This window comes from Meleagris gallopavo, chromosome 14 (assembly GCF_905368555.1).
Source record: "Meleagris gallopavo chromosome 14, MGAL_WU_HG_1.1, whole genome shotgun sequence".
In the NCBI taxonomy this organism is placed as follows: Eukaryota; Metazoa; Chordata; class Aves; order Galliformes; family Phasianidae; genus Meleagris; species Meleagris gallopavo.
The window spans coordinates 13,950,049-13,970,338 of record NC_139417.1 but is presented as its reverse complement, the minus strand read 5'-3'; the positions used below and the strand labels follow the sequence as shown (position 1 = coordinate 13,970,338).

The 20,290-nt window shown below is 44.2% G+C and overlaps 1 protein-coding gene across 26 annotated transcripts in view; it reads left to right on the top strand.

The window, feature by feature from the left end:
* The window catches only part of MAGI1 (membrane associated guanylate kinase, WW and PDZ domain containing 1), a 291,554-nt gene that overhangs the window by 180,984 nt on the left and 90,280 nt on the right, over positions 1–20,290 (top strand). The window contains exon 1 of one of the 26 annotated variants that reach the window (XM_085236184.1): positions 15,342–15,360. The exons of the other annotated variants lie outside the window; for them this stretch is intronic. The gene's annotated coding sequence lies outside the window, so the exon portion shown is untranslated. Of the gene's footprint in view, positions 1–15,341; positions 15,361–20,290 lie in introns of those variants that run through there. 26 annotated transcript variants of the gene reach the window in all.

The window sequence follows — 20,290 nt, the reverse complement described above, 5'->3', positions numbered from 1 at the left end:
TCTCAGGACGGGGTTCATAACAACCATTGCTTGTGTTCCTAAGAGAGAATGAGAGTTTTGGAGTAATGTGCTGCAGAGTTATATCAGGGAGCTCAGCACAAAGGCAGAACTCGATGGTGGGGTTGTGCTTAAGGTGATGCATTTTGCTTCCATTCCATCCTCCTGCTGATCTCACTGTGCTTTAATGTCATTGTAACGTTAGCACCGAGCTGCTGGCACTGACACAGGGGTGTGCATTCAGCAGGGCCCTGTTGCAGGCTGCTCTGCTGGCTGCCCTGATAGGTTGCCTTGGAACGTGAATGCCAGGCGGGAGAAATCAGCATCATTCTGCTCCGAGATGCTATCTATATGTAAATCTGCAGTGCCTTTTTTTTTTTTTTTTTTTTCCTTAAAAGTTGAAAAGCACTTTCAGTTCCAGTTTAATGGTTGCTCCCTCTGAATTACGTGAGGCAACCAGAGAGGTCAGCCAGCACTGTCCTGCTGGAATGAAGCCTCCTTGAGCTGATGTTCCACAAAACTGTAACAAATAAGCATTGGAGATGCAGCGAACGTTGAGCAAAGCGAGCGCCAGCGTCACACCGCGTACCCAGTGGATGGCAACCATGAAATATTAATCAGGCAATGCAGGTCTGAGTTGTCATCTCCTCATATGGAACAAGGCACGTAGCCCCCTCCAAAGTCCCCAAATTAAAATATTTGTCAGCTGTGATTAATACAGACATTTGACAGCCCCTTTTGAAAGGAAGAGCCTCTCAGCATTTTGGATCAGGTCTGACGATCAGACTTTGGAGTGTGATGAGCACGAGGATGCACAGAGTGCTGCAGGGAGCACAGCACAGCCAGGCTGCTGCCAGCTGCAGGAGTGCAGTTCCCTTGGATGTGACCATATTGTTTCATGATTTGCAGAGTGTTTTTACCCAGTTGTTTCAGGCGTTTATCTTTGTCATTTCTGTGCTTGTGAAGAGCAGTTTGTCTCAGGAGTATCTTTGAAGTTCAGGTCTGGCAACATCTCCCATATCAAATCATTCTACCACCACCACAGCTCTTTCTCTACAAGGCTGGGATGGATCAGCCATCATGGTATGGAAACTTGGATTGCTGTGCACTCAAAGAGAAGAGTTTGCTTTAGAAGAAACTATCTTTGGTTCATGGTCATAAGAGCAGCATGTCAAGAACGTGCAGTGTGCTTCAGGTGGTTTATTCTATATAAGGAGCTGCTTAGGTCTCTGCAATGCTGCTGTGCATAGCCAGTGTGCTTACAGCTGCTCTGGGCTTTATTCCAGCACAGACTTCCCTCCACCCAACAGCAATTTTCATATAATGTTTTGGGGATGAGTAAGTTTCAAATTTTCTCCCGAAGCAAAATAAAATACTCCCAGATTAAGTGAAAAGAATTTGAGAACAGAGGTGTTAAAAAGAAAGCAGATTCCTGTAACTGACTGCACTATAGGAATTCCAGGAGCAAAAGGAATCCCTTGTAAGGCCATCCTGATTCGGGGACTTGCTCCTCTCAATTCTGGGCTAAGTAGCATTGCTTTAGGTCATGGCTCTTAAGAAGGCGAATGAAAAAACTTAATTGTGTGATCCGGTGTGTATGAGACTGATCATAGATACAGAAAGAGGAGGCAGGACTTGTGAGGTTTTGAGGTGTGGGGCTGCACCATTTAGTCATCATGGCGCAAAGTTGAGTGCATCCCCTGGCACCCCATCCTGACCAGAAATCCATGGGAGCAATGCAGCAGGTGAGCTCCATCCCACCTGCTGGTGGTGATGGTACCTGGGATCCAGAACTGGGAAAGGTGTGGTGGGAAAAGGAGGCTTGGGAAGGGAAATTATGCTGAAATGTGTGCATAGTCTTAGTAAAGGAAAAGAATCGGATCTTCCCCCTGGTGCTAGCATGTGTGTTGTTGTGTCTTGCAGATGTATTGAAAAATCTGTGTTAGAACTGTGAGCAATTAACACATTTCCTGAGGACACATGGAGAGAAGCTGAACTTGCATGTGCTCTAGCATAGTTCTGCCTTAATAAATCTTGGCTATGCCTACGACTTAAAATTGTGTTACTGAAACACAACCGTATTTCAGCTCTGGTGGCAGTGTGGTTGTGTGGAGAAGATTGGAGGTGCCAGCACAGTCTGCTTACCCTCCTGTGTTTGAGCAAGTAGCTGGGATGCTGTGAAGCTTCCCATTGAAATGGATGTAGACTTTGATTCAAATTCATGCTGGCAGTTCTCACCTTGAAAAATATGCTTTGCCTTCTCTTTGAGGAGATGCCTTCAGAAAAAAGAAAAAAAAAAAAGCAACGGGTGGAGTTGGATGAGAAACAGTTCTCCTTCCTACAAAGTATTTTAAACTATCTGGAGCAAGAACATGCTTATGAGTCAAAGACCCATTGCATTTTGTCGTTGAAGAAAGAGAAGACAAATGAAAAATAAACCTCACTGCAGCCAGCACACATGCTGGGAAGAGCACGGGAGAGCTGCCCTTCAGTAACCATCTTGGTGCTCTCACTGTGCTGGAGCATGGCAAGCACATCCAGTTCTTGTGCTGCTCGATGGAGACCCGGCGCGTTCAGAACAGAGAAGGACCCATCTGCACCTCTGTCTGTGGGGGGAAGCAGTGGGGCTCATGGAGAAGAGAAGGGGTGGAGATGAAAAGCTGTAGAGCAATGGTTGTGATCAGGGAACGTTTCTCAGGTGGTGCAAGAGAGAAAAGATGTTGGGCTTTTTGGAGGAAGGCTCCTGGCCTTAAGCTTCATTGGTTTGAAATTTCAGATCGATTTGAGGTTAAATTTTGTGATCTGAATGTATCAGTGACTTATCTCTGTAATTAGAGCTTCTAATACTCCCCTGGATGCCATGTGTGTGCTAAGACCTTACTTAAAACACTTGAACACAGGCTTCAGTACACTGCTGGATTGTGGCCTGTGTGATAAATACAAATGTTAATGATCTTCCAGGCTTATGCTTAAAATTCCGTGGTTGAAGTTTGCAAACTGATTGTGCAGATTGCCAAATTAGGTTGAATTACTCAAATTTAGATGAGCTTTGCATAAAACCTACAAATGTGTTCAACGCGGTGTTTTGCTTAGGTCTGTGATTTCATTTCACCAGGCTTCTATTTGCATGTGTTCATTAAAATTGTTTATTCTTTCTTCTTTTTTCTTTTTTCTTCCTGGTACTGGTTTGAAAAAGTGGTATTTAAGCAGGGGGAAAAGAGTAAAGAACAGGGCTTGTAATTATAAAACGAAGCTAAATGAAGTCATGTTGTGGCCCATTCCGTGAAACAGAGAACTTGAGAGCTCATTATTGAGCTCAGAGTTGAAACTGACCACTTTCTGCCAAAGGTTTCCAGCGTATCCATCAATTAAATGAGGCCTTCTGCTGCGTGGTTATCCAGTTTCTGCAGTCCAGTTGTTTATCGATGGGGGAGAAAAGCATTTCCACTTCATCGGGACTGCTGCTGGCTTGTATTCTAATTAGTATTTATTTTTCTTATTAAAAATAATAACTTGGACAAGAAAGCACCGCTCCTCTTCTCTTTGTTAATCCCTTGAAAAAACACACGACGTCTCTCAGCCTGAACAAATGAGCAAATCTCCAGACAGACGAAGGGCTTTAATGAGGTTGTTCCCTCTTTCTGAAGCCACCCGGCCCTTTCTGAAAGGTGACAGTCTGCTGTGTCCCAGAGCCGTGCCTTCTCGCCTTTATTAACCACTTTGTTTATTGTCTTGTGAGGTACCCAAGTGTCAAAATAATACTTATGTTTGTTTGCAAGTGCTGTTTAGCAATCCGGTGAGATAAGTTTGTTATTTGTGAGTGGATGCGTCCAGTTCTCAGTCAGGATATGAAAAAGAGCGTTGACTTTGCATGCAAAATCACTTCTTAAAAATGAATTGTAATGTGGCTATATGCACGCATGCTGTAATGGCATAAGGATAAATTATCCATGCTGTGAATCAGTGCACTTTTAAATAGTGGTTTAAACAATAATCTGTGGCAGTCTCAAAGAAGCCCTGGTGTTTTAGTAAATTGATAATGAATTGCTTAAAAATATGTTATGGTATCTTAACAGCAAATTTGTAACCAAGACTGCAAACTGATTTTCTATTGTAATCAGGTCTTGACCTTGTGCTCTTCCCAAGCCTTCTCCGACGCCTGCTTTTCAATTAGAAATCCCTGGGAGCATTGAGGAGGTGTTGTCCCAGCCCCCCACCGTCTGGAGGTGTTTGCTTCCATGCTTGTATTTCACCAAGATACAGAGATTTTGCTTTTGGAAAAAGCGTTGTAGCTCTCAGACAAAGTGAAGTGTGTTGGAAACAATTTCGTACAGAAAAAAAAAAAACCCACTGGTGTTAGATTGTCTGCCATGATGGCTACACGGGTACTTTCAGAATTGTGAGGTTGTTTGCAGGCTGTGAAAATTTGTGAGACAGTCCTCTCTGACCTCAGTAAACAGTGCAGACTTTGTGACTGGTTGGGTGTGGTAGCTTAAATACCTTTGTGTAGCACTTCTGCTTGTGAAAAAATAGCCAGTAAGATAGAAACCAGTTTCTGGAGAACCCTGTGCTCAATTTCCTCACTATTTCTCAGTGCAGCACTCTTAAAAACCTCCATTCTGGATCCGCCGCTGTCAGTGCAGCCCTCCCTCTCAGTAGGTGCTCTTGCTGCGTGAGCTTCTCTTGATTGGAAATGCAAACAGTAGCTCCATTATTTCCCAATTATTCCTGGCGAAGGCGAATTGGCTCAGCCATTTCCTCTGAGCGCTGCGGTGCTGCCGGCGTGGGGTTCTGCATGTGGAGATGGGAGGTTGTGCTGAATGCACTTAGGTTTTGTTTCCACGTTGTCACCACTGAAACAGGCAGGACAGCCTGGGCAGCAATGTCTGGCACGCTTGATTTTGAGTTGCTTTCTCGGTGAAAGCTGTTGCTTATTCGTTTCATTTGTTTTCTCTCCTGTGTTTCAGAAGGAGGTGTGTAGAAAATACAGACCTCCAAGTGATGCTTGTGCTAAGGCTGTAGCTATCTTTGTGCTGCAGGTTGTTATGCCTCAGCATTGCCGCTCCATCTCACTTCTGACAGGGCATGGCTGATGGTTGCCTTGCCTAAAGAATGCCATGTGTGATGATTACCCACCTCCCAAGCCGCAACCCCATTCCATGTCCCTTCCTGCCCCACAGTCCTGTTGCCCATCACTGATGCATTTGTACCCAGCAGGAGCACGTTTGTAAATGAGGTTTACAGCAAACGGCCTGACTGAGAGCTTTGTAAAAAGGAACTCTTTAGTCTTTGCCTTATAAAACAAGGCTACAAACTGAGGCAGAGGAGGGAGAGCCAAGCAGTCAGCTGGAAGCTCTGGTACGTTCCGGTCCTACCAGGCCAGTGCTCTGCTGAAGGAGCTGGGAAGGCAGTGAAGGTGAGCGAATGCTGGCTGCCTGCAGAAACCAAGGAGAGCAGTCACTGCGAGAAAGCTTTCAAGTGGATGACTCTAATTGGAGGTGCTCTGAGGCTTCTCTTTGCTTCTGGAGGTCGGAGGAGGCTGCCATCTCCAGCTGGTCTGGCCAAAACGGATGTGACAGAGGGCAACGTGACTTGCAAGCCATGTTTTGTGGTGCATGGAGGTGTGGAAAGCAGTGTTCCAGCCAGGACATCCTTAGTGTCACCTCCTATGCAGGGAATGTGTTGCTATATATGTCATCAAACTTGCATTGTGTTGCTTCGTGCTCTTCCTTCCAAATGAAGGGTGGTTTCAAACTTGAGTGAATGTGTCAGCTCCAGAGTCCAGCTCTCGTGACTTCCACCTTGAGATTTACCAGTCATTAGCTAAATTCCTTGACCTGCCTATTTAAGTGGCATCCGGTGGGACTGTATGTATTCCCTGCAAAGCTTAAGTGAACGTAACGCTGTCTCTTGTGTTGGGAGATATGGAGAGATGGGCCATTGGTGTTGTGCACTTGGGCATGGTAGGTGCTGGTCTAAGTCAACAGAATTGTTGACAGTACAGTGAATGCTCATAGTTTTGTAGAGAAGTGAGTTAAATGCTGAATTAGAGCCTCAATCTGTGGAGCTCTTACATAGAGTGACTTAATGGACAAAGCACAGGAATTAAGGTATACAGGTGGTGGCTGCAGATCTGAGTTTCTGACCTTCTGTTGTAACCTTGGGATGCTTTTCCTTTTCTGTAAAATAGGGATAGTGATAGATCCCTGCTTTAGTGAAGTGCCTGAAGGGTACTGATGAGGTGCTGTATACAAGCCAGCCTGGGATAAAAGCCTTTATCTGCCGTGACCGTCATTCCTGCACTGAGGCTGGCTGCCGGAGCAATAAATAGAACCTGCTCCTCTGCATTCAACTGGCTGCCTAAGTTCATGTCTGCTCTATATTTAAGCAAGCAGTTTTAAGATGTGTTTCTTAACAGGTTTTGTGATTAAGCACATGTGCCTTTCACAGCATCATTGGGCCCATAAAGTTTAGATGCTGGATGCCGAAAGGGGAGAACAAGAAAACCTTTTAACCCGTACATTATTAGAAATTCATTTCAGATGATCCCTGTGGAAATGTTGCTGGTAGTTTTGTTTCTTAAAGCAGACAGTAACTAGTCATGATTTTCTCCAGAAATGAAATAATAAGAACTGTGCAAAACCTAATGAAGGGCAAGTGAGTGATTTATGGTGAAAACGTACAGGTTCCCTGCGCTGCCTGGTTTGTATGTTAATCTCACTGGGTGGACTGTTTGTTGGGAATAACTGAGAAACACAGAGGTTTTGTAGTTCACAAATTATCTAGTGAATGTCAGTTATAACCTTCACCAGCAGCAACATCCATCTCTTATAGAAACTTTTCCGGAGTTGTAGCCACATGAAAATACCAAGCTGCGAGGAATAATAGCATTCAGAATAGGGTTATGTCCTACACGAGATCACTTTGAGGAGGGATCTCTTTAAACCTCAGGGGGGGAGGAAGAGAAAAATGAAAGAAAACCTGGCCTATGCGTAGTGCAAATTCTCATTGGAATTCTGAATGGAGGTTTCTTCATTCTAATAAAGACACACCGGTGGCCCGCTGCCCCATTTGCTGCTATTGCAGAAACCAGGATGCCGTGTGAGACCTTCCACACTGGGAACGATCAAAATTCCCCCCAGGTTTTTGGCTCATCCTTTGGTCTTAAAACGCCTTTTGAAGAGAACATATGGGGGAGAAGTTAGAGCGGAGGACGTGGTGCCAAGGTCTGTGCCGAGGTGCCCAGTGCTGCCGAATGGCAGAGCAGCTGGGGCAGGCACCAGGGAAGCACCCTTGGGTCGGCTCCCAGAGCCTGCCAGCTCAGCTCTGCCACCGGCTGCGCTGCGGATCTTTATTTTCCTCCTGGTCTTTGTCTTTACCGAGGCAAATGGTGGGTGAATTATGCATGACCACAGGACATCTCTGCATTGATTCCAGGAGCCAAGCTGCTCCTGAATAGCTGTTTTGGCATTCTGCTGCAGCTTTTTGAGGAGCACTGCAACATGTGCCAAGCTAGAGCTCATGTTTGCAACAACTTCCTTTACTGGCAGGAATTAATGAATAGCCAACCACATTAAAAAGTAACTTCAGAGGTACGTTTTATCAGTTTGGCTTCCAAGGAAGAGCCACCTCTCTGTGCTAAATATCTTTATGTAGAGCAAAATGTGTGTTTGTGGGTGAATTCCATAGCAAGTATGCGGTTGTGATAACTGAGATACAATAGCAGTATAGATTTGAACTCAGCATCTCAGCTGGACTTTGAACTGGTGACATCTACTTAAAAAGAAAAAAATACATCTGGCAAAAGCAAATTCTCTCCTGCTCTCCACCCATAAATTAATCTTTAATGTGATGTTTTTAATGTTCTTGGTCACAGAGGTGGCTGGGAAGTCCTTCTTCCTCTTTGCAGAGCTCTGTGTGCCAGAGCTGAGGACAGGATGGTGTGGATTTGCACAGCTTTCCTAGAAGCAAAGCTGTTGAGTGTTTAAAAAGTAAGTTTCCTAAATTGCTGGAGAAACAAGAGCTGTATTTTAGTGAAGCATAGAAATTTTTTCCTATCCTGTGAGCCCTCTGGGCTTGACAGGGACTATGCAATCGGACTTGGACGCTGTCACACTTAAAAGCGTGTTAAAAAATTAATATTTTTCCGTTGACTTTCTGTATCAGTGCAGAAATACATTCCAGTGTAGTGTGTGTGTTTATTAAACTGGAGTCTCACCGTGGATGCATATCAGCACTAGTGGAAGCAGAAAAGAATGGAGTGTTGGAGGATGTGGAAGCACTGCTAAAGGCAGAGGGGGTGGGAACGGATTGCTGGTGGATATTACTGAACATGAAATAACAGTATATAACAGAGAGAGGCATATATTGACTTAGTTAGATCTCTAATTAATTAATATTTAATGAACAGAGGAGCTAATAGATTCTGCTTTGATATTCTCACCGCTGCTTGGACTCCCAGCAATTTTAGTGTATCTGTCTATAATCTCTGAAGCAGCAGAAGCAAAGGTAGAAAGAGATTTTCTGCCCTCGCTGGGCTTTTTCATTCCTTCTGCTTGAGGGAGATTAGGGTTTTCTCTACCTTTCAGCCTTGGCATTTTTCCATGTTGTTTTTAATTACAAAGCAACGTGGTGCTTTTCCATCTTCCTGAAGTGTTGGTGCATAGTTCTTTGTGCAACTGAGGCAATAACTTGCTGTATTAACAGTCACTGCATGTGAGGTTATCAACCAGAGCAAAACCATTACTTCCACCTCCCAGATTTCTACCAAAGAAGCAGTCCAGCATTCTGAAGACTTAAGAAGTGGGATCCCAAAACCAGATGTCAGGCTGTGCCTTTCCTGTCATCTTCTGCGTGACCTTCTGCTGGCTGAATATACTTCTCATCTGTGGTGTGATTCCTGAAACGGAGTCTTACGTGGATGCAGACGTGCAGACGAGCTTTGTGACTCCTGTACCAAACACATTTTCATTTAGGTGCGGGGAAAACATCAGTCATGTTGTCATGCTTACATCCTGAGCCATATGGCTTACTGTGAAATGTTACTACATGCGTGCTACTTCTTCTCCATCAGCAAGATGAAAAAGAAGACCGAGATAGGATGCCCATTTGGGGTCCGTGGAGATGAGATGGGGTGAACTAAGTTTTTCTTATTTATTTCTTCATGCTTTGAGTGGTTGCACTAAGGAGGACTGCGCAATGAGGTGCTGCAGCACAGCTGGGTCACCGTCAGTGCTAAATGGCAGCAGCTGGGTCTGAGTGCTTAAAATCTCAGAAGAGGTCATGTGCTGTTTGTTATTTTCCTTTAATTTTTGAAAGCAACAAAGATTGCTTGCAATATGATTGCTTGTTGGAATTTAAATACACTTTAGATGAAACAAGTGGTGGAACGGAGCCATTTTCCAGGTTAACAGTCCTTGTGGTCTTGGTGGCAGTATTTCCATACAGGGTTCTCTTGCAAGCTAGGCACAAAGTGAGAGTGCTTGAAAAGCAGAAAACAGAAACATTTACAATGGAAAAGGCTCAAACGTTCCCTGCTGGGAAAAAGTGCCCATCAACTGAACAGCTGTTCTGCGCTGCAAAGGACACTGCCAAGGTTGTTAGTGTCTACAAATTGAGTTCCTTGCTGATGGTCTTTTGTAAAGTATTTAATATCTAGGTGAGGGAAGGAGGAGTGAATAAATTACTTTATCCCTCGTCAGTTCTCTCCTTTGTGAAGAGCAGCCATTTTTAATTACAAAATTAAAATACTGTGATGATTAAACTTTGCTCGGATGCAATAGCAATCTCAATTGTTTAAGGGAGGAAAAAAAAAAAGATCAAACCCTATATTATAATATGGGTCATGTACGCACTAAGTATATTCAAGCACATTGGAAACAAGGTCACTGTGGTGTTTCAGCTTATCAGGGTGGCTGTGCTGTATTGCTGCAGTCTGACTCTGCTACCACAGTTTCCCAGATAGGGTCAACACTGCTATGATGAGGGAAAGGAAATGCCAGAGCTGCAAGGAAAACTGTTAGATTCTTCATGGTTTGGCTCACAGAGCAGAAATGGGCTTCAGGAAGATTTGCTTCTAAGAGGAATCATTGGGTTGGGCTGCCAGAATTCTAACAGGATTGAGAAGTTGTCCCCATCTGATTCCCAAATGCCTTTGGTGGGTTTTCACCATCAAATATGACTTTTTTTTTTTTTTTTTTTAAGTGCAATAGAATGATTTTCATTTTCATGAATATCTCCCAAAATCTGTGTCTGCAAGCGTAGAGTTGAGTCACTGAAATCAGGGAGCAGGAATAGTATGGAATAATGCTGATGTGATTTTTCCTCTAAAAGACAGTGGTGCATGGTTTCAAAATTCAGAATTCCTAAGGTGTTTTTTAATAAATACATGCAGCCCAGAGGAGAACAGAAAACTTGACCTATATTAGCAGTCCCATCTAAAATAGCACACCTTGCAGGTGATTTCCATGTGTTTTTATTTTCCAGCAGATTACTGTGCTGATGGCAGAATTTCTTCTTCAGTAACGTGACAAAAATATAAGTAGGCAATGGGGAACTCAGCTGCCAAACCACAGCCTGAGGCTCATGGCACTGACAAAGGAGCTGCTGAGGTATGCAGCAACACGACTGAAAAACCTGTGCAGTTTTGTGCTGAGATGCAGGAGAAGAAGGAGACAAGGTTGGATGGGAAATCCCAAGGATAGGATGAAGATGTTGGGTGAGATGGATGGCACCTCCAGGACGTGGCCCAAGCCCTGCTGGAGCTACGACAGTGCCTTTATGGACACTGAGGGGAATGGAAAGATTTCCAGCTGATGGGACTGAGCTGCTCATTGCAGAACTGAGTGCCCTGAGAGTGCAGCCCATTTGTAGGTGCACGCTGAGCACTAATAAGATGGCTTATGTTGTGCTATTTCATGGGGTGGTGTCAAAGGCTACAGAAGATCTTGTTAGTAGCTGCGGGAGGACTGTGATAGATTCTGATTGTTTCCCATTCTCCCAAAGGAAAAGGGTAATTTAGTACTTTTCTCATGGGAACCAAGTGGTGGAATAAACTCTGGGGTCATGAAATCCAGTGACCCTGCTTCCTTCAGGCAAACACATAATTTCATCCCTTTCATAAATTGATCAAATATTTGATCTTGCAGAAGCCTAGCAAACTGCAGGTTATGCTAACAAAAACAAAACATGCTTTTGTAGAAGAGAAAAAGGCCATTGCTCCATGCCTTTTCCTTTCCTTTGTTTGTTGTTTTATACACTGTGATGTCAGTACTGATTAGAGCTATCCTGGAGCTGTAAGTACGGGTTTTAAAAGAATTGGATTTGCTCATTGTTTGAGTATCTTTGTGCTGTCCATGGTAATTCTCACCTACCTCCTTGTGGCTTTGAAACAGCAGCCCTATTTATAAATGCCTTTAAGATAATTGATGAAAGAGGTGATTTACATGAAGAACAAAGTAGTGCTCAAACTTTGGCTGAGACCTGTCCACACCTTTCTGGTGCTTGGGGAAATAAAACACGGGAAAGGGAAATGTTAGGTTTTTTCCCAGCTTCCATGTGCCTTTTTTTCTGCTCAGGAGGAATACACAAAGCACAACTGCCACATTCTCACGTAGATTTTTGAGAAGTAACTCTCTGGTCAGAATGGAAATAAACTCTATCAGCTCGTATGAGTGAGATACGGGCTCCGAATTGATATTGCCCTGATATTGATCACCTTCCCTGGTTCCCCTGGGAGGCACTGCCTGCCTCTGGGGCATCATACCCCTGCAACGGGGTTGGAGTGCAGGTCCCCCAAAGCACCACTGGCTTGTGATGATACAAGCTGAAAGGTTATAAATAGAGCTAAAAATGAAGGCTTTGCTTGAAAAATGCCCGTAAATATTTATTTGTTGGTGCTTTTCTCTCACCTCTTTCTTCCCTTGGCATCTCGTTGTGTTGCAGTGAGGCCTTGTCCCCTCCCACTGCCATTTGGCCGCAGTGCTCGCACCGCTCACTGCCAGAAGGCGATGATTGATGTTGAGGCTGGGAGCACACAGCTGCTGATTTGATTATCACTGTTTCATCTCCTAACCTTTCCGGGCATTATGGCAGTATTTATTCACCTAGCCGTGCTTAATGGCATTTGGTGCGGTGCTTCTCTAGGAACAATGAAGCAGTACAGAGGTAGTTCTCAAAATCCCATTCTTGTTCTTTGCGTTTACTAAAAGATACAGGCAGAGAGGTGAAGATCTTCCCCTACAGGGGAATGGAAAATTTGGCTGTTTGACTGGGAGCGGTTACAGAAATGGATATGCAACTTGTTAATAAAGTAATTGTGCTGTGTTGCTATAAAGAGGATGGCTTCATTATAAAATTCTTGTTGTAATACTGTCATTATGGTAGATGTATAGCATATGAACTAATTTGCATGCAGATAAGGAGGCTCTGACAGCTTGGTAGCATAATTACTGCATAGCATACAGCTCTAGAGTGCTGGGAGCTGATGCTGTTACTGGAGGGTTACTCGTGGGACTAATTACATTGGCTTTGTTACATTTAAAGTAGTGTATAGCCAGAAAGGAGACCCTTCTCCGGTGCTCTGTGCCATGCCCGTGATAAGTTACAGAAGCCATGAACTGATGCAGCCATTTTAAGCCATGCAAATGCTGAGGTTTCTGAACCTTCCAGCACAGTGGAGCAACAGACTTATGTTTAACCAGGGAGCCTGACTGGTCTCTCAGACAACAGGCTTTAAAACTGTGATACCTTCATATACTCTGTATCTATCTCATTGAGGTACGCCTACCTCCAGTTGGATCTTTTTCTTTAGAGAACAGCCCCAGCTGCAGTAACTTTGCTTAGCAGATGCTATGTGAACTTCGATTGCTGAAAGGATTCTCTCCCCTTCTCCCGGTGCTCCCATTGCTGGACTTCACCATGTCTGTGTCTTAGTGATTTTTCTCCGCTTAATTTCAGGCATATTTCTCCTTCTTTTTTCTATTTTGCTTTCACTGTGTCTGCAGTTTTTAAAGACCTTATTATTGAGGTTCCTTTATGGGTTTCAAAATGTTTATTTCATTACTAAGCCATTATAAACCGAAGGCATTTTATTTTCCTGGGTAAATCAAGAGAGTACCGCAGGAGATTATTTTTCCCTTGCTACATTTCCCCCCCACGCTGCTGTCAGATCAGCTTGCAGAGAGGGGAGGAATTTATGAATGCACAGTTGACTTTGATTACGTAAGCTGGAAATTGGCAAACAGTATGGATTTATTTCAATTCCACTAACTTTAAAAAGAAATACGTATTAAATTGGAAATGCCCTGGGGCGTTTAACCAATGGGAAGCCAACCAGAAAGTGTGCACCCATTCCCTGACCCCCTCCCTGCAGTTGGGTGAATGGCAGCAGGGCAGTTTTGGAGAAGGGTGGGAAGGAAAAGGGACTGTTTGGCGCCCAGGGAGTGGGGCTGTGCTGCCATTGCTGCTGATTTGGAGTTGATGCTGCAGAGTGAATAGAGTGAGATGTTTTCGGAATGGTTTGTTAATCTTATCATTAGGCATTTATTAATCGCTATGTTGCATTTGGAACTTTCTGTATGAAACAAACAGGTGTTTTTAGAGGTAATTATCATCCCATGGGAAATTCAGAGTGTAGATATTTAAAAAATGAGCTCTGGTAAAAGAAGGGGTAGAGGAAAACATTAAACTTCCTGAGCAGTTTTCACCCTTTCTTTCTTTCCCCTCACTCCTGAGCAAAGTATAAAGAGGAGGAAGGGGGAGCGGAGCATACCCCTATTCAAACAAAGGGTTACTGGCTGAAACAGCTTTATTAGGCTCTTTTCCACATAATATCAGTGATTTTAAGGCTTTTTTTTGCAGGTTACTGAGGCAGTTTTAAGGTAGTATTGCTGTGCATATTGTGAGTCCTCCCTATGTGCTTTTATTTTTGGTGCTGAGAGACTTTAAAGGCATTTGATTTTCAAGGGATGGGGAATAAACTCATTTCTTTTGAAAATCAGTGCTGTGTGCTTTCTCAGCAGGCACCCAGCATCTCAGGCAGGTAACAGCCCCTGCCCAGCCAGCCCTACTCCTCAGGGAATGCTGTGATGTCCTTTTAGCCCAAGTCAGGTCTCTTGCAATCATAGGAACGACAGGAGTAAGAGCTTCCCTTGGGAATTGTGACTGGACTTTATTGTCGTTTCCTTACCAACTCAGCTGCTCTGCTTTCTCTCTCAGCCTACTGTTGGCACTCAGCAAATAGATTATCCCCACACTTTGTTTTCTGCCCAATCAGATATTCCTCCTGAATCAGCAGTGCTTATCTCCAACCATACTTCATTATGGCAGAGAGGTGGTACCACCGTCGCTGGGTAATGTCAGCACTTCTGTTACAGCCCCCTATTTTTGGTACCCTGGCTGTCAGGTTGGATGGTGTGCAACAGCCTGCAGGTTTTGAGCATAAAGCAATGAGCATTTCTCTCCTATTTAGAAAGCTTGTAACCGGCGTTGGTCAATTACAATCTTGCAGATGTATTAAGGTCTGAAGTGAGTGACTGGAATGGCTGTGGAGTGATCAGTGGTGCACAAACTCAGAAGGATTTGCAGATCATTGCAAGAATGGAAAAAAATGGATGTGGATTCCAGCTTTAAAAATGTAGGGACTGTGGCAAAATGTTGGGACTATTCACTGAGGGTGAAGAATGACTCCTGCACAGCTATGCTACTCCAGGAAACGTTTGGGTATACATAGCTAATCTAAAATTACAGTTGTATTTGATCTTATATATATATGATTGGTTATGAGGATGGTACTTGGTACATCAGTCTGTCTTGCAAAGGTCAGCTTTTCATGATTGGTTTTCCTTAACTTTGTAGTGGCATTTTTCTCACTGCAGACTGCCCTCTCCCTCCTGTTACCCCCAACCCCATTTACAACGACAAGGATGATGAGCAGAGCTTGACATTTGCCTATATCCCTTGGGTCTTAGCAGTATGAACCTGCCTGGTGCTCTTTAAAACTTTCAGTATGGTCTTTCTCAAGTCAGAGAAGAGGGTGGGACTTGGTCCCTAACAACTCTGCCTCCTGCTCTGCTGGTTATCAGCCTCAGGACAGCAGAGCAGTGATGGTTGCAGTGCTCTGCCCGAATTTTGATACATTTCTAATTATAGCAAACAGTGCTCTGAACTCCAGAGGTGATAATGAAGCCCAGACTATGTGTCAGCAGAGCTTTGATGGAGTAACGCATTCCTATTTCACAACATTGTTTCTTATTTGTATGTTTATGGGGAGTTACGCTTGTGCAGCCAACCATGTCTTGCTTGTTTTCCTTGATCTGAAGAGGTGAAACGTGCCGAGCAGTGGAAGACTGTAATTTTATCAAGGTAATTGAGTATTATGTATTTGTCTTCCCTATGAGAGGTGCACGAGGGGAGAGGCAAGGACAGGAGGCTGTTTGTGAGACCTTCATAAAAGCCAGAGTGGTGCTGACGGGTCTGTAATGCTCTGATGTCCTACGGTATTCTCTCTGCTTCTGAGCATGGGCTGTAGGAGATGGGTGAGCCCTGTGAAATAGCCCTAACATGCGTTGCACAAATTCAGTGCTCCCAAAATCATCATGAGGAGCAGGTGGAGGTGTGCGAAGTGAGGGAGGTCTGCACTGCAGATGAATTAGAAATGCCCTGGGAAGTTCTTGGTGTGTGATGAAGGTGGTCTTGTCCCAAGAAGTGAAGAGCATAACCACTGCATTCTCTGCTCTCCTTACTGAGGTGTGAACCCACCATAAGGAATGGGACATGCTCTGCTTTTTAATTTTCGTGCATGATCCCAGCCAGCTTTCAGAGAGGTGCTAAGATAGTGAACTACAGCTCTGCACAAAGCTCAGAGCTGAACAATACAGACATTTCTTCTCATTTAATGCATCTCTGTTTCTCTAAACATGCTTTTTTAGTCATCGTTTCCCAGCACTTATCTGCCTGGACCACAATCATCACACACAGCTGTTTCCAAGGTTATACAGAACATCATTTTAAATTAGTTGGTATTGTTTAAATCCAAATGCAGCTGCGGAGGGCTGCCAGGCTGTGAGCTGCCTGAAGCGGTGCGAGGATGAGCCAGATGCAGTAGATGTGATGTGCGTGGGGACAGGGGAGGCAGTGGCACCTGGAGATGGGGAGCTTAGTGTTGCCCAGACTTTTAAATCTTTACTTTGCAATGTGAGTTTTTATAAGCCTATATGTGTAGAGGGAGTGCGTGGTATCATTGATGTGTAAAGAGCTGTGGCTGGGTTTGAAGTTGTGTTGCTCATAATCGAGTTGCACAATCGAGTTGCTCTTGCCCTTGGCAAACTGCAGCACCTGCCTTAAGAAATCCATGAGTATTTGGCTGCTGAGCTTTGTCCTCGAGTGACTGCAATGTAGCTGTGCCCTTTGTAAAAACTGCTTTTAACAGAGACTCTCAAAATAGATGAATGAGTTAGCTTGGATGCATTTAAAAAAAATAATAATCCTATTCTACCAGCATGCTTTACTACAACTCTGACGTAATTTAGAGTAACCCTGCCTCCCTCCTGAAATTTTCACTACATGATTACAGTGCTGTCAGCTCTTGTGATGTACAGACTTAAAGAGGAGACTTTGGTGGAGGTGATTTGCTCCTTTCCTGTGCCTCTTGGCAAGAGTTACCCTGTGTAGGTGTCATCCCTGCAGGGAGTGACAGGGAGGGCTGTTCTCTGTCCTTCATTGTTTTCAAGAGACTGGCTGTCGGGACCAGCTGTAGTTGCCAGTTTGGGTTCTTCGTGCTGTAACTCTGCTGGTAGGTGCCTTTGGTGGACCATCCCTTTGCTTCAGAACTTGTGTTTGTCATGGTGGAAAAGGGATGGCATTGCCCCGAAGCTTATAAAATCAGAAAGAAAAAAGCACAACCACTAAGATAACTATATGTCTCTTAAAAAGGCCTTTTCCTTTCCTGCAGTGATCTCACCTTCTGCTCTCCCCCAGTGACAAAATTTACAACGTTTTGGTATCATCAATAGAAATTGGTAGGTTAGGGCTAGTGAGGATATCCCAACTGTCTGCTGCTTCAGAGCCACATTTTGTTATGCTGAGCTCTCTTAAAAGTCTGCCTGTAAGCTTCCCATAGCAGGGGAGAAATTTGGAAAATCTAGCATTTACTTAGATATTTAGATCTCATCCAAGGAATCTGAAGTCCTTTGCGTGAGAAAAAGGGATATGGGAAAATAAGGTGTCATCAAGTAGGCACGTCCCATCAGCCAGTCTGAGGTGCATCTATAATGCAAAATAGACAATGTAAAATTCTTACTAGCAGCTCATAGTTCTTTGCACTACCCTTAGGCCTAGGAGAAGGGACACCAAATGCCGTCTGTCTGAGAATGAGCAGGTTTATAAATTCAGTTATGTAAATATTGGGACCATTGCTAGGTGGCTAACATGTACACCAGTTTGGGTTAATTCATTAATACTTCTAAATTCACATAGCGTAGTAACTATGTAGTAATTTGGTAGCTATGATTTCTCAAAAGATAAGGAGTATAATCTAAGGATCATGGAACAGTACATCATATAGCCTGTGGATGTCTTCAGCACTTGAGCTTTAATTGCTGACATCTTCTAGCCACGTGCATAACTCCCACTGACACTAATGGGAAGTGCTTACACCAAGTGGAGAACAGCCCAGGAAATCACTTATTTGTCCTTGAGGGATGTTGTATCTTGATGTGTGACAAGCATGAGTCACAACTGGCCTTGTTTACTGTCAACCATTTCTGCTGAATGGCACCAACACGTGCACCATGGCAAGCATCTGCTTTGGTTTGGGGTAGCAAGGCTCTTGTTAATCAAAGCAGCTTTTTCAAAGTTAAACTGTTCAGAAGTGTGTGAGTTCATCCCCATGCATTTATCTTGCCGAAGAATTTGGAATCTGAGCTTCCTCAGATCGATGGTTGCATTAATTATGCACAAAAGGTTGAATTCTGCCAGCCTCGCTCGCTTGGAGTGCTGCTTTATTCGGAGAGGAATTGACTTGCATTATGCAGGGTGGACAAATTCACCTACAGCCTGAACTTCTGTAGAAGTCTCCAGGGAAGGTCAAGTTTCTGTTGTTTTCAATAATAAATGAGATTCTCATTGAGCAAAATGATCCAGGAAATCGGCTTCAACTCCCTGGGTAATGGCTGTGTGGCCTCTGGTGGAGCTGGGAGGAGCCGAGAGGGTGAGAAATGTCTTCCAGGCTGCAAGTCTTGAGATTCCAACCACGTAGGGCTGGCTCCAAGGAAGCACAGGGGTTAATGACTTCTTATGTATTTCGAAGAATGTCTCAGAGCTGTGATGATCAAACATATTGCTTACAGCCTTCACGTATTTCAAATGGTGTTCCTGTTAGATGAGAACTGCACCAGTAAGAGAAGGCTGTGGTATTTATATAATGGACAAATTACTTTGCTCTTGGCAAAGTTTTCCCCTCTCCGTGTTGCTTTTTTTTTTTTTTTTCTCCCAAATGGATGTTAAGCATTAATAGTTTTGTTTTCTCCTTAGCGTCTAGAAGTAGCCTAATTTGACTTAACAGTCAGAGAGAAAAATAACGGCATGACAATGAATGTGATTTCTTCATCTGAAAAGCGGAAAGCGTAACTTAAATGGCAGTTGTTGTTGGGAAAATGCGATCGTGAGTGTTTCAAACTTCAATTTTTTGCTGAGGTGTGAAGTGTGCTGAAAGCAGCAAGTGGCAGTTTCTCAAAAGGATGTCCATCTCCTCGTAATGCTGGTTCATCGGCTCCTTCCAGTCGTTAATCTTCAGATTGCTTAAACTATATGGGGTAATGGATGACGGCTACATAGAGCTCTAATTTACTTCACTGCACAGTCACTGTGGAAATGTACTTCAGCTGTTTTGGCTTTTCCGTGTTGCTTCCAGAGAGAATTTCACCCATGTGTTTTACTCTAGAAGTCATCTGTTGTTTTGCAGTGTATGCACACAAACAGCGCTTGCCGCTGCACCTAAACATTGAGTCAGCAGTTGCTTCTGATGAAGCCATCACCGAGGGTCTGTTGCTTTTATCTCAGCACATCAGCATGACAGAGAATGCTATTGGCCCCCCAAAGGCTGTCTGCTAACCACAGTCTCGTGGGACACAACTGACCTTCTGCTTTTTTGCTCGCTAGTCCTGGTTGCTCTGTGTCTCTGCATCCCATCTAGTGGGCACGGGTCCATCTTCCCACCTTGCAGAAGGAGTTTTCAAGGCAAATACACTGACAAGTGGGCGTTACTTAGATTTTATGGTGGGTGTTGGCAGTTTATTTTATTGTATTACTTTATTTACGGCCTACGTGATTGTTTTATGTCACGTCCGCTGGGCTCTGCCCCTCACCATTCTGCAGTTGCAGATGGAGATTTGCAAAAAACCCAAGTGTGGGTTTAGTGCAAAGCATGGAAAATAGCCTTGAAGCCATTGTGTGCACCTGTGTGCTTAAAACAAAGCAGGTGATTTGCAGCAAGTGCCATTAGGTTCTGTGCCAGCATCCATCCATCTGGCAGAGCGGTTTCACCCGCATCAGTCATCTGAAGGGCTGAACACAGTTGTCACAGGATAATGCCTCACTTTGAATATGAGTGCTGGATTTTAGGTTTAAACTTTATTTTTTGATACGGTCTTATCTGCTGTCTGACATCCCTGTCCTGAAGAAAAGCACTCTGTCTCTGATAATCACTCGACTGTCCTCTAAGTCAAGGAACGTACTGGGGCTGGAGAGAAAATCTCATTACAGCAGTTTCTAAAGCTCTGATCTGACTGTGTTTTCAAGCAGTCGTTTTCCAGGGATGTGCTGATCTAGTAGTGGTGTGAGGCAGCGGATTTCTGGGCATGCTGTCTTCTTGACACCCCAGATCATGATGTCCTCCACTGACCGTGTCTAAGCTTCTAAAGTATTCGTGGTTTTCCAGAGCTGGTTGTGCTCTGTGTGTCAGGAGCTGAAGGCAGGATGGGGAGCAGCTTGCTTTGTTCACGTTGCCAGACAGCAGCACGAGGATAATTGCTGTGTGCTGTCTGTTTGGGTTGGATCCCAACCAGTGGCGGTGGGGACCTCCAGGTATTCAGGAATGACCGCGGTGAGGGCAGGGCTGCTGGCAGCACGGCTCCGGGAGCAGCAGGGCAAACTGGCAGAGCTTAACGTGGTGTTTAGAACGGGGACACTTGTAGAAAGTGATTTGCAAGAAGATTATGAAATGGCAAACTGTGTAATGTGATGGAATGATTGTTTTGTGTGAAGGCAGAACTCTGACACCTACGCAGGGATGTTT